Consider the following 12,487-nt stretch of genomic DNA (forward strand, 5'->3'; position numbering starts at 1 on the left):
CGAGGAGGAACATGGTCTGGGGGAAAAAGTTGGGGGATTTTTTTAAATTTTAGTTCCCTGTGTAATGTGACCTCTCCTGCCCCCTGGCGGAGCCGCGGTGCTCAGCGCTTTTTCCAAGCGCAGGGAGAAAGGGCTGAGGGCGAAATGTGAATTACAGGAGTCCTTCTCTGACTCTTTCCGACGGCCGGCGGGCCATCTTACCAAGGTTGTCGAGGTCAGAAAGGTCCCCCACGGATCTTACCAAGGTCAGAAAGGTCCCCCACGGGTACCGATGGGATCACATTTGACCATATTTGTCCAGATGTCACCAGAGCTCGCCCCACCTGCTCAAGCAGAGCCGTAGTGCTCCGTATAAAGTTCTCCCTGAATATCTCTGTTCATTCTCAGTTCTCTCTCTCTCCCACTTGGGCTCAGGAACAGGACCGTGGCCGGTTGCTTTTCTCGGGGCTGTTTTGTGTCTGGCTGGAGACGAGTCTGCACCCAAACCTGTATTGGCTGGCTTGCTTGGGAGAGCAGATTCATTACAGGAATAAACTGGGAGATAAGACTGACCAGATCTGGGCTGTAGGGGAACAGAGGATTGAGGCTCTGCAGAGAGCCATCCCGGGTTTCTGAGCTTGCAGACTCACATGATCAAAGCGGTTTGCAGTGCCGGGATGCCAGCGTGCTTCTCCCGAGATGAGCAGCAGTCCATCTCATGGTGATCTTTAGCATCAGACATGGCTACTAAAGAGCACTCAATTCGAAACAGCAGGAAGGGGACTTGTCTCTCAACACCCAAGGGAAGAAGTGCTGCTGTTGATGATAAACTAGTACTTCTCGGCCACTTCGTGCAGGAGGAAGCAAGAATTCTACATTCCGTTGCCAGCTCTGATCCCAGCTTTGCCATTTCCTTGAGCTGCAACCGAAAGAACTGTTGACTGGGAAGGAAACAAGATCAAGGTTCAGGTATTGACTCTACCACAAATGCCCAGCTCCTCTGACAACTCACTTAACCTGGGTTTTAGGATCTCTTGTTTAAAAGGGAGGGAACTAGAGTTGGTGATTATTGCAACAGACATTTACCATGTGTTTGGTATTTTGGATATGAAGGTTAAGACATTGACCGTCATGACTACTTTTAAGGAGTGGACACCAACCCAGAGACAAGCATTTAGACCTCTGCAATGCAGTGTGTCACAATCTGGGGAGAATTCCAAGAAAAAAACTTGGGGAGTGCACACAGAAGTGGCTAAGTCGGCCTAGGCTGCCCCACCCTGAAATCTCTTTTCATTCTGACTCCATAAGTTGATTCCTTCACTCTCACTCTGTGTTGGAGCCTGGAGTTCACTCTAAACTCATTCTCTCTCTCCCTCCCTCTTCTCTCTCCTCCCTGCTGACTGTGCACCAAGTCCACCCCTCTTTTGCCATCACCAAGCTTCACTGTCCTGACTCCGACCGATACCTTCTGTCATCAGGGTTGAGGCCACAGACTCCATACTGGTCTCTGTGTCTCTTCTTGCTCCTCAGGAGTAAGGCCACAGCCTCCAAATTGATCTGCATCTTCTTCTTGCACTTCAACCCATTCTTCTCCCAGCAATGAGGTCTGTCTTCAAATGAAGCTCTAGAAAGCCTCACCATACTTAATCCCTTCAGCGGCTCTCCAGCGAGGTTCTCGACCCCTGCTTGCCTCTCCAACTTCCTCCCTCAGTGCTACCTCCCCACCCTGCCCTCTATGCCCCATAAACTACACACATCCATCGTTGCCCACTCCCACTTTTGGCACCCCCAGCCACCAGGAGTCCACTTCTTCTGCAGTCCTCTCTGCTCCCAACAATCCCCCTCCCCACCCAGCATACCACCTGCCTTACTCTCCTACAAGATTTAGCTCAGAGCCGGGCTCGGTGGCTCAGCCTGTAATCCCATGCCTTTGGGAGGCTGAGGTGAGTGGATTGCCTGAGCCCGTGGGTTCGAGACCCGCCTGGGCAGCGAGACCTCATCTCTACAATAAATCAAAAAATCAGCAGGGCGTGGTAGCGCACACCTGTAGTTCCGGCTACTCCGAAGGCTGAGGCGGAAGGATCGCCGGAGCACAGCAGGTCGGGGTGACAGAGTGAGATTCCAACTCCAAAAAAAAAAAAAGATTTAGCTCAGACCCAACCTCCTCCCACTGGGTTGAGCACTTCTCTGGTATAAATACCTCTGTCATAGCACATAAAGCAAAATTTAACGTTTTCATCTGCGTATCTGTATTTTTCATATATCGTGAGTTCAAGGGCAGATTGGCCATTGGTGTGGGGTAGGTAGAAGACCTGGTGAGAGAGACAAAATGACAACACACTAGGTAGAGAGACTTGGCATTCATGCATAGTTGCATTCAGTTGCTCTACTTGTATTTTCTTTGATTTAAAAAGGAATTTTTAAAAATATCCAATTAATCCATTCAACATATTTAAGACCTCTGTGGAATGGTACAAGGCAGAAAATGATTTTAAAAAATAGATTTAAAAAAATCCTATTTTTTAATCATTTTCTGCCTTGTACCATTCCACAGAGGTCTTAAATATGTTGAATGGATTAATTATTAAAAAAATCCTAGCCGGGCTCGGTGGCTCAGCCTGTCATCCCGCGCCTTTGGGAGGCTGAGGTGAGTGGATTGCCGGAGCCTGCAGGTTCGAGACCCGCCTGGGCAGCGAGACCTCATCTCTACAATAAATCAAAAAATCAGCCGGGCGTGGTAGCGCATGACTGTGGTTCCAGCTACTTGGAAGGCTGAGGCGGAAGGATCATCGGAGCCCAGCGGGTCGAGGCTGCGGTGGCCGGGAGTGGCCACTGCACTCCAGTCTGGGCGACCAAGTGAGACTCCAACTCAAAAAAAAAAAAATCCTTTTATACCCCTTACCCTTTCAATTAGCTACAAATTATTCCACAGTGAATACACTCCATAGTTTAATTTTCTCCTGCTTATAGACACTTTGGTTGTTTTTGTTTTTTTAACAAAAATCACTGTCATAAGTATTCTTATCCAAACATTTGTGTCCATGAGTATTTCTGTAAGATAGATACCTAAAAGCCAGATGGCTCAAATGACATATTTGACATTTAATAAAAACACTCAGTTTGCCTTTAACAAAGCTGTCCATGTTTATAACCAAGTCAACTTTCTCCAGGAGCATGGCAGAATGGCCCATGCACATGCACACCCCCACCAACACTAGATGTGATTATTCTTTTCAATTTTTACAACCAGAGGTGAACACAAATCTTATCATGTCATTTCAGTTTCCATTATATGTATTACTCTTGAGGCTGAGTACCTTACCATGTATTTGTTAGTCACTTGTATTTGCCTATTTTTGAGAATTGAGTTTATTATTATTGTTGTATAATAATTGTTAATATATTCTGGCCATTAAGCACTTGTGTGTTTTAATTATTACAGACATTTTCTTCTAATTCTTTGTTGTGTTTAGTTTTGTTAATGGTGACTTTCTTCAAGCAATTATGAAAATGTTTAAACAGTTACATCTGTCAGTAACTTCCTTCATGGCCTCTGGATGTAGTGTCTGCCTTCTCTGCCTCAAATTATCAAAACATTTATACTGCCATCTAAATAATTGATAATCTTGTTATTTATGTATGGTTTTTAGATTCACTTATAATTTATTTTTGGTATCACAGCCAAAAATATCAAATTTTCAGTTGGTCAACATTACATCATTTGTTAAATGATTGTTCCTTTTCCTATCTTTTTGAGTTGACTTTTAGTATGTATTAAATTCATATGTACAAGGACCTGTTTCTGTTCTGTTTCATTCTACTGATCTCTTTATCCATGCCAATAGAAATACCACACTACATCAATTGGTATGGATTTATAGTCTGTTTTGTTATTTTGGGGGGAAAAAGGGATGCTCCCTCCATGATTGCTCTTCCATTAATTATTTTTGTATATTTTCTCTTCCAAATGAAATTTGGAGTCAGTTTGTCAGTCTCCAAACAATTTTTATTATGTTTTGATTATAATTGTATTGAATTTATGTGTTGGGGAAGAATGAACATATTCATAAGACACAATACTGAGTCTTCCCATCTAGGAATAGCATGATGTTATGTATCCTTCTGTTTATTCTTCTTTTATGTAAACATTGCATTTTCAACTTGGTTATGCTAGTATTTAGACAACAGTTTTGGAAATATGCATTCTCAAACTCTTTTTATATTAAACACATTTTAGCTAAATTTAATGTGTGTTTATACATATGTTTGTGGTCATATAGTTAAACATTTGCATAAGTATATAGTTACATAGTTTTTTTCATGTAAGTCTTACTTGTTCATTGTTAGGCTTATTTCTTATTTTCTCTCACTTGTTTTACTATTGTGAATGAAAATTTCCCCCTTTACATTTTCAAATTGTTTAATGTTGGTATAGAGAAAACAACTTTGGAATCCTATTTTCCCAAGTCTTTTTAATATCACATACACTTTAGCTAAATTTAGGTACCTAAACCTATGCTAGGTTTGAGTGATGGGCCAAATTGTGTCCCATGCAAAATTCACATGCTGAAGTCCTAACTCTCAATACCTCAGAATGTGACCAGATTTGGAGGTATGATCTTTAAAGAGGTAAATAAACTAAGTTCATTAGGATGGACCCTAATCCTATGTGTCTGGTGTCCTTATCAAAAGAGGACATCTGGGCGGGCACAGTGACTCGAGCCTGCAATCCCAGCACTTTGGGAGGCTAAGGAGAGAGGATTGCCTGAGCCCACGGGTTTGAGACCAGCCTGGGCAACATGGTGAGACCTTGTCTCTACAATAAATCAAAAAAATTAGCCAGGCATAGTAGCACGCACCTGAAGTTCTGGCTACTTGGAAGGCTGAGGCAGCAGGTCTGAGTCCAGCAGGTCAACTCTGGGGTGGCCATGAGTGTGCCACTGCACTCCAGCCTGAGCAATGGAGTGAGACTCCAACTCAAAAAAAAAAAAAAAATGAGGACATCTGCACACAGGCAAAGAGGGAAGACCAAGTGAAGACATAGGGAAAAGACAGCCATCTAAAAGCCCTGGAGAGAGGACTCAGACGAAACCAATTATTCTAACACCTTAATCTTGGACTTCTAGCCTTTAGAACTGTGACAAAACACATTTTTGTTATTTAAGTCACCAGCCTCTGGCTCTTTGTAATGGTAGCCATAGCAAACAAACACAGGGGTCTGTATTAGGATTGGAGCAGGGGTTACAAGAAGTATAGGGGTTTTCTAAGCTGTTTAATCACAAGGCTTATTATCCTTAAATGAGACACAGGAATTTGATAAATAAAACTATGAAAACTATATTTTTAATGGATTTATTTTGCTTAAAAGCCCATGTGCTTCATCTCCAATGTCGGCCAATTAAAACAAGCATTGTCTTGCAGCTCTAAATCAAATGTAACCTGAAGCCTGGTTTCCTAAGACCTGATTATTTTGTATGTTTAGCTTGTATCTAGTAACCTTAATGGACCCTCTTAGTAGTCCAAATGGTTTTCAGTTGATCTCTAGGGCTTTTAGATAAATGATATTACCTGCACACACAAGCTTTCCTTAATAGCTGTTGCCTGTCTACTCCCTCTACCTCACTCTTACAGTAGCTGTCAGTGTTTATAACTACTGATTCCCAACCCCACGAAGCACACAGTGGCTTGAGGATGGAAAAAACCAAGAGCCCATGCCACCCCTGAATCAGCTGCTTCCTCATGTGGGAGAGAGGAAGCTGAAAACACAGGCACACCTTGCAAAAACAGTATCTAGGGAACCACTATGACACTTGGAAGGGCACAGTATTATCTGAGTGGCTGTGCATTATTACCTTTCTCTGACATGTGAAGAGTGTGGCTCTTTACATTGGCTTCACAAATGGGGAGTTGGAGAGGAAAAGGGAGACTAGCAGAGGAAGAAGTAAAAATCAGGAATGAAAGAGTGAGAGAACTGGGTGTGATTCAGGAGTAGGGGGCAGGCTGCAGTTGTAGACTTAGGCCTATAAAATCATATTTCTTCCCATTTTCTGTAGAAGCACAAGTTGGTACACAATGTATACCTAATGAATGAAAAGCAGCAATAGTGGCAATCCCTTCTGGTTTCCAGAGGTCACAGTGAAATGTCTATGCTTACATTATAATTTCCTTGTTTGTGAGTTATTTTATATGTAGCACTTTCATTATAAATTTTAATTAATGGTGTTTTTTTTTAATGACTACCCAGTCATCATAGAAAAATCTCCTTACTCCTCTGCCCTACTTTTCCCTTCCTTCAAAGTGGTGAATCAGGAATTGGTTAGGTAAGAAAAAAAGTATATATATTATAATGTTCACTTGTATATAATTGTATCTATGCCAACATATTTTTGACACCCTTTCTGCATTCCTTAAGGACATTCAACTTCTCTGATTAGTTTTCATTAACTACAGAAATATAACCAAGAACCAAGATGAATTTTTTTTTTACAAAAATTAGTGCCTCAAGGTTTTAGCAGGAGCTAACTTCAGTGGTTTTAAATATGGGGCTCCCTGAAAATATCATGCCAATAGAAATGCCAGACATTTATGACACTCCCAGCACCACTCGTCAAGAGACATTGTAGGGTAAGACATGGATCTCAGAACCTCAGTCTACTTAAAATCAACAAGGCAAAAGAAATGACCTTCCAGGCTGTAGTATGTTGTAAAGATGCACTGCCTATTCATTAGTTGCAAGAGCCTCTAACTGTCAAGGCAAAGAGGGACAGCTCTAACCTAAAATGTAAAATAGGACACGTGACTTAATAGCTCAGCCTCCCCTTCCTTTGCTCTCATTTACTTACTGGTGTTCCACTTCTTACTTCGACTGTTTCTGTTGCCTATTTGCTCTCTCTTGCTCACTTGCTCTGAAATCTTTTGAAAAGCATCTTCTATCAGTCCTTTATACCTCCATGCCAATTTAAGTCAATGGTTTGGTTGATTTCTATCAGGGCAGTGAAACGCTTGATTGTTGTATGAAGAATTATCAGGCATCAGTGAGCAGGTGGAGGAAGACTCTGGCACCTTGGAGATTCAACCACTGGTGAAGTCCAGAATCCTGAACCATGACTATGCCGTAGTGTTTGTGGGTTAACTTGCTTGTTTCTCCCCATGGAGTTTCAAGCCCACCCTGGGCAGTATAGTACTCTTGGGTAGTGTAGTCTCTGTCTTGTCTTCCTCTTCCTGTGGACTGCTCCAGTCTTCGAATCATAACAAAGATTCTTTACCCAGGGTTTGTGACATCTGAAACATCTGGTCCCTAACAGCATTTAAGAGGTAGCTACCAATCTGTTACTAAGAAGATTCATATATGTCAGTATTGAGCTGTTTCTTTCTGGAAAATTTCACGCATACTTTGACCTACTTTAAAAGACAAGTTGAGATAATGTGATAATGCAAATTACTTTTGTATGTCTTTGATAATTTTTTGAGACATTTTATGGGATAAAATGAATTACTCTTTACGCAGACAGATGGGAACTTCTCAGGACAATACCTTACCGATCCACAGGTTTTGAGACCTTAGTCCAAAATGGAAGCCTATCTATGTCCTTTAAACAGAGATCGTGTTCCTACTTTCAGGGATTACTAAGTGAACCCAGAGCCTAGATACAGCTCTTGGGGGGTTACTGCCTTCATGTGAGCCCACGGTGCCAGAGCAGAGGTAGGACACCAAAACCTAGCAGCAATCCTAATCAAGCCAAACAATTAAACTGTTTAAGGCCTTTACCTGACAAATACTTTGCTATTTTAGTTTAGTTTTCATGCTAGCTAAATTGATGTTAGTTTTAAAAATTCAACATATTCCCTCCAATTTATTAGAATCAATAGGAACTAACAATATTCACAAAGATATTTCAAAATTACACAATTCAAGAGATTTGCAATTTTAAATAACTTGGAATGATGTTAAAAAGCTCTTTTGACTTCTTCCTCCCTATCAGAGAGTAAAAAAAGTTTTAGCTGATATTTATTCACCATACTGAAAAAAATATTAGTTATACATAACTGATCATCAATGATTAAGGCTATGATTTGATGGAAAGAACATTGAGGAACTTCTTAAAGCTCAAAGCAATGTCAAAGTGATTGGTTCATTGAAGGGCGGTGGCAGAGGTAGAATCTCAGATGTGTGATTCTGGGGCGAAATGCTTCAGAAGCAATTGATATTTTTTGGAATGTGTCATAAGGATTGAGGATATGTGATGACGTCTCTTTTATCTCACAGTACTTGCTAGTCATAGGGCCTAGGTTGCCAGGTGAGTATTCTTAACAATATAATTATTTCAGTGTAGACTGAACTATATTTCTGAACTTTAAGCTCCAAATTTTTAAAAAAGGAGCATAAATTAGATAAGTGTGAAATATATGCTTTTGCTGTGTGTGATCACATGCAGATTATAAGTCATTTTAAAATGTATTTTAAAAACACACAGTCATATCAGAAAGCATATTTTACAGTGGTAAAGCAGCAATATAGTTTTTATTTATTACAAATTCTAAAAAAGAATCCAACTTAATAAGTAAAAAGGAACACTGATGATCATTTAAACATTTAAATTTAAAAATCACCTACTAAACAACAACAACAAAATCTTTACATTCACACAAGTTTAATGTCTTTGTCGTTTTTACAGACATAAAATTTCTGTAGGGTTTTAGGCCCTGTCAACAATTTCTGTTAAGTACAATGATAACAAAATAAAGCAACACAATAACACTAGGGCACCCCTAGGGGGCACCAGACACAAGAACCCATCAACTAGGCGTGGGCTAGAGAAACCTACCCTGTGGGCAACAGGGGGCTCTTTACCAACTGGGTCTTGGCCATACGGCTTTGCACAGCATGACTGTTGGTGCACCAGCAGGGACTGCAGCAGGCCAGGCCCTGCAGTTCCAGTTCCAGGAATCAGCCATCCTTTCCATGAGTCATGGAGCTTCCTTGGTCCTTATTCATCTTGATATACTCATGGGACATTCAGAACTGAAATTAAGGACTCTAAACTACCTTGCTTTCATTTGAAGTCTTTCACTTCTTATTCTACCTCATCAGTCTAAGACCTACCCAACAAGAGTTGCAGTTGCTCATACTGTGCAGGCTGCCTAAGCCTGGAACAGCCTGGCTATGATCTCCACGGGGCTGTCACTGGTCGTAGAAGGCTCTTTAAGGCCCAGAGAGCATGGCGGTGGCTTTAGCCATGGTGAATAAAGACTAAGTATAGTGCTCCCAGCAAATAGTGTTACCAATTGGGTTGAGCCGTAACAAAATGCACGTGAAATCAAAAATACTAAACTGTGTACATATAAACAATAATGAATATTACAAAAACCAACAACCAAGCAATAACAGATCAGGCTTCTCAAAATCCAGAAACCAGAAAGCTATTTTAAAGTGTTTAAATATAATTACATAAGGAAAAAAAAAACACCTCAGCTAAACAACAAAGTCAGGCAGTCTTATTTTCACATCTATATGACTAAAAGATGACCTTTGCTGGCCTTATTTACTACATGAACATCAGTACTTTTTCCCTTGGTATTTAAGGACATGTTAGAGAATTTTGTAAAGGGGAAACAGAGAAGGCACTGTTTGGCACCAGCAAAAAGGACAGCTACTTTCACTGTCCCCAGTCATATGAATCATGTGAACTTTAATAACCCATGGTGTACACTCTAAATTCAACCCCTTAAAGTCCTGCAAAAATTGCATTTTTGGTGTTAACTAACAGCCATTTGAGCAGATCAGAAGTCATGAGCAACATCACAGGGGAGGGGAGTCTGAATCTTGCCACAATTTCATCATGTAGTTTGTAATGGTAGAATATGCCCTGACTCAAGAGGAGAGAAGAGAGGGCCCATCTGCTCCCTCTACCATCCTCAGTAGCAGAGGGCTTTGGTCTTTTCTTGTTCTCCCTGCTAAGGATTTAAATAAATTTAGAAAATAATTTGGTAAAAACAGAATCTAATTCAAAGTGTTTTAGTAAAAAAATGTTTTAACAACTACTTGCAAACACCAGGACTCAGAAAATATTTTGGTTAACCTTTAAAATAAAAAATTAGGGCAACCCCTTCAGGTCCCCTCCCACTGTGGGAGCTTTTCTGTCCTCTCAATAAATCCTGCTTTCTCACTTAAAAACATTTTTTTTCTTCCTAAAAATTAAAAGAAAACAGGCTCTTATCTGTTAAAGGAAGATAATTCTGAAACTGGTTATTTTCTATCAATTATGCTTGGTATGAGTTAAGTTCTAAATGCTAGTTTTTCATATATATATCTCAAATGGTATTTTCTTGATATTTATTTCTGGGGAAAATGTGATAAAGATAATCTATATTTTAATATATATCAAACCTCCTAATATAAGTTTTTTTCATAAATAGTTTTTAAACTTGAGCTTGTATAGCTTCCTTCTCAAAGGTAGGGTTTAGCTTTATGTGATTATTTACAAATCATTGTCCTTAAGGTGCTATTTGTGAAAAGTTCTTACTAAGAAGGTTGTTGAGTATACTTCCTAGTGTGAAAAAGAAAAGTAAACTTAAGCTGCTTTACTCAGTCACAATGAAAAGAATGTGTATATGCATTTTTTTTTTTAAATTCCTGGAAAGGACTTTATATATGTTTGACTAATTACTAGTCAAATCTACGCAAAGCATTTTGCAATTCCGAAGAAAGTAAAAACAACATGTTGTTTAAAAGGTTATGAATTCAAATGTAGGAAGAGGGAGGTGGCACTAGAGCTGGTATTACTGGCTTTTACTAATAAACACCTACCAGGACAGATACGTCAGAAAAGGTGCAGCTGAAACAAGTAAACAGGAATACCCGGATGTCCTCTACCTCCATTCCACTTCAGATTATAAAGCACCTGTTGTAATGTACTAGAGTTTAGTGATTTCATATTAGAAACATTATAAATATTTCTTAAAGAATCTACCTACAGGAAATGTACATAGAAATTTGTCTATTTTAAAATAGTTTAAAACCTAAAAATTTTGTATCAGCATATCTAGCAACATAAAACATTAATTTTTCTCCACATCAGCTGGGTTTTTTACCCACATAACAATGTATCCAAAGCCCATCATAAGCCCAACTTACTTATACACTGACACTTGAAACACACACATACAGAGACCTCTATACACTCACACATACATATGTAACTGTGTTTACATACATACAAACACATCCATTTAAGTCTTCACAGAAAAAAAGCATACTTGCTGAAAAAGAATCTTTTCTTAGATAGTGTTTGCAAAGTGTTTCAATGTGGGAAAATAATTTTTAACTAAATTCTGCTTCTAATTGAACACAGTGGGCATAATAGTTTTAGCTGCCTATCACATTCTAAACAAATTTATTGATTTTGTTACAGTAAAATATTTAAATATTCATATATAAAATTGCTCATGTTTCCTGTGTGAAAGGCCCATTCTAGATTATAAGAGGGGTTCTCAGAGTACTGCTACAACAGCAAGGGTTGACGATCATGCCTACAATCCTTAGAAAAATATTTTACCCCTTCCTAGTCCAACTCCTTCTCTCCAGTAAAACATGCAGCTTGAAAGAGAATTCTGGGCTTCATATTTTACTATGTGCACCCTGGAAATTGTGGAATGTCAACATTGAAATCTGTGTCAGGGCAGCTATACCACTAGCAGCCAGAAACCCAGGCTTTCTACCTATTTATTTGACATTTAATCACAATAAACTCTTGGTTATTGAAAACATTCTCAACTTGCTTCTTAATGATATCAATAAAATAATTGATCTCTTGGAAGAACAGTGAGAAAACAAATATTTTCATTGCCTTTGGATAACGCAGGTCAACTAGCACACTCGGTAACGTTCGCCATGGTATCCTGGGAATGTTACCACATGTAAGTGTCTAGCCACTAGCCTCATCTAATGAACTATTTAATTAAGTTGTACAAAAATAATTCATGAAAAGCAAAACACACCATAGATAAATAGTCTACTATAAAAGAACCCTAAAAAGTAAAATATGGTGATTAGAGAAACTTACATATAAACAATTATATACTCATAAAAAAAGGTTGCTATGTTTATATAACTGTTTTTCAATTTAATCAATTTTTTTAGCTTGCAGTTTTAAATAATTGTGTTTTTAACCAAAATATCTGGCTCCCCAACCATTGGTAGGTTATTGTAGAATACTGGAGCTTATATTAATAGGCTTAGTGTGGTCATTTAAAAGCAAATGGAATAAAGGGTGCTAAACAATTTTACAGCGTAGGGGAGAGAAAAACAGCCCTAAATGTTTCCAAAAAAAAACATCAGAGACAAATTAGACCCAAACCCCTTAAAATTAGGCCAAATGCCCTTTAGTATCTGAATAGGCACTTTAATGTTAGAATAGGGAAATTTTTCTCCTTATATCCCTTCATCTTTCCCTCTTTCATGTGTAGTAAAGATAGAATTTGCTGCCATAGCCCCTAATATGTAGGTCAA

At 39.2% G+C, this 12,487-nt stretch overlaps 1 protein-coding gene across 1 annotated transcript in view; it reads right to left on the reverse strand.

The window, feature by feature from the left end:
• Positions 1-9,374, reverse strand: part of PDGFRL (platelet derived growth factor receptor like) — a 62,750-nt gene extending 53,376 nt beyond the window's left edge. The window contains exons 1-2 of the mRNA XM_021713836.1: positions 8,869-9,374; positions 4,926-4,931 (exon numbers count right to left, since the gene is read on the reverse strand). The gene's annotated coding sequence lies outside the window, so the exon portion shown is untranslated. The remainder of the gene's footprint in view (positions 1-4,925; positions 4,932-8,868) is intronic.
• Between the last annotated feature and the right edge of the window lie 3,113 nt (positions 9,375-12,487).

Source organism: Carlito syrichta, unplaced genomic scaffold, assembly GCF_000164805.1.
Source record: "Carlito syrichta isolate Samal-C Ts95f unplaced genomic scaffold, Tarsius_syrichta-2.0.1 Scaffold304757, whole genome shotgun sequence".
Classification (NCBI taxonomy): domain Eukaryota; kingdom Metazoa; phylum Chordata; class Mammalia; order Primates; family Tarsiidae; genus Carlito; species Carlito syrichta.